General features: G+C 49.2%; 1 pseudogene; it reads right to left on the reverse strand.

Moving 5' to 3' along the window:
- Positions 1-862: 862 nt before the first annotated feature.
- On the reverse strand, positions 863-2,342 carry LOC102858172 (annotated as a pseudogene).
- Positions 2,343-2,371: the final 29 nt, after the last annotated feature.

The following is a 2,371-nucleotide window of genomic DNA, read 5'->3' on the forward strand; positions in this document are numbered from 1 at the left end:
ACTTTTTCACTAAGCTTTTCTCTTAAGGGTCTTAGTCATGAGTCCTGTTCATGTTCTCTTGATCATTTCCCCCATAGTTAATAGAGGAAAGAATGACAAGGGTCTCTAGAAGATAAAAATTCAGAAGTAAAGAAGTTTAATGAAAAGAACAGAGTTTGAGAAAATGAATTCAACTAGCATTTGGAATCCTACTACATAGCTAGCTCTTAACAAAAAGAGGACAGACTGCTTTTCTGCAAGAAGCATACTTTTATTTTGGGGCAACAAACTTAACTCTCCTACACAATTATCTAATAGCAATGTGTTAAATGGATAAAATGTCCCAAAGAAGTGTTAAGGTTTTGTATTCAATGATTTCTAGTTTTTTACAGATTTTCCTATTTTTCTTTCCTTTTTTTTAAATTTAATTTGTTTATTTTTCATTTCAATGAACATCTACAGAGATTTTGGAATTCCATTCATTCATTGTTGCACCCTTCTCCCCGCACAAAATAGTGATTTGATACAGTGTTTGTCCTAATGGAACTGAGTCAGTTCACTTCGCATAATACTCTTTGACTGAGATATTTCACTCAGCATAATGTCCTCCAGGGTCACCCATTTTGAATAATATTGCATGAGTTCCTTGTTTTTCTTTTTTTTTTTTTTTTAAATTTGTGTGGACTTTATTTTGAAAAGGGCAAAAAATACAACGAATTGACTTAGTTGGGATCATAGGCTTTTAAAAGACAGTACTTCAAGCAGTGGATTCCCTCAGGGTGGGCTGAGGGCTTGACACTATGCCTCAGGTCTTCTGACCTCCTAGGCCCTGCACAGCTTCCTTCCTCGAAAGCTCGCAGCTAGAAGGGGCTTAAGTGGTCATTCACTTGGGCAACACATCAGAAGACTCGGACACCAGCTTCCCATCACGGGTCTCAATCTTCTTCACAACAACCGCCTTGGAGCTGGTGCGGCTGAAGGTGCTGGAACCTCCACTGGAGCCGAAGTTCAGGCCGTAGTTGATTCCAGGGCTTGTGAGACCCCCGTAGGCTGAGCTCAGCCCACCGACATAGCCACTGGTGGTCTTCGTGTGGATGCTCATGTTCTGCATCCCAGATTCCAGCCGGCTCTCCTCGCCCTCCAGCAGCTTCCTGTAGGTGGCGATCTCGATGTCCAGGGCCAGCTTGACGTTCATCAGCTCCTGGTACTCGCGCAGCTGCAGGGCCATGTCCTTCTTGGCGCGCTGCAGGGCAGCCTCCAGCTCGGCCAGCTTGTTGTTGGCGTCCTTAATGGCCAGTTCCCCACGCTGCTCTGCATCAGCAATGGCAGCCTCCAGGGAAGCTCTCTGGCCTTTGAGCCCCTCGATCTCAGCCTGGAGACGGCTGATACTCCGGTTCATCTCGGAGATCTCAGTCTTTGTACTACGAAGGTCATCTCCATGCTTTCCAGCCATTGTTTGCAGCTACTCATACTTGATCTGGTACATGCTTTCAGCCTCTGCACGGCTGCGGTTGGCAATCTCCTCTTACTGGGCCTTGACATCAGCGATGATGCCGTCCATGTCCAGGGAGCGGCTATTGTCCATGGACAGCACCACAGACGTGTCTGAGATCTGGGACTGCAGCTCACGGAGCTCCTCTCCATACACCTGCCTGAGGAAGTTCACATCGTCACCCAGCCCTTCCAGGCGAGTCTCCAGCTCTACCTTGTTCATATAAGCTTCATCCACATCCTTCTTGATGAGGACAAATTCATTCTCCATCTCGGTTCTCTTGTTGATCTCGTCTTCGTACTTATTCTTGAAGTCTTCCACCAGCCCCTGCATGTTGCCCAGCTCTGTTTCCAGCTTCATCTTCTCCTGGCCAAGGGTGTCCAGCTGCCTCCTAAGGTTGTTGATGTAGCTCTCGAACATGGAATCCATGTTGCTACGAGATATCTTCTGCTGCTGCAGGAGGCTCCACTTTGTCTCCAGCATCTTGTTCTGCTGCTCCAGGAACCATACCTTGTCTATGAAAGAGGCAAACTTGTTGTTGAGGCTCTTAATCTGCTCCTTCTCCTGGGTGCGCACGGCCTGGATGTTGGGGTCCAGCCCCAACTTGACGGGGTTCAGCAGGCTCTGGTTCACCGTGATGGCCGTGAGGCCTCCCACACCACCTGCCCCGCTGTAGCCCCCAGCCAGACCCATACTGGCGCCCAGGCCTCCTCGGAAGCTGCCGCTGCTGCCCACCCGGGAGAAAGCCGAGGAGCTGATGCGGGTGCCGGGCCCGCTCGTGTAAGAGTGGCTGCTGAAGGCCCCGGGGGGTAGAGGAGGACATCTTGTAAGACTTCTGGGTTACCCTGATGGACATGGTGGAGGCTGGAAGTGAGGCAGCTGCAGAACCAGACAGAAGAT

The sequence above is a fragment of the Elephantulus edwardii genome, unplaced genomic scaffold (genome assembly GCF_000299155.1).
Source record: "Elephantulus edwardii isolate Elephantulus edwardi_28Jun2011 unplaced genomic scaffold, EleEdw1.0 scaffold00248, whole genome shotgun sequence".
Taxonomy (NCBI): Eukaryota; Metazoa; Chordata; class Mammalia; order Macroscelidea; family Macroscelididae; genus Elephantulus; species Elephantulus edwardii.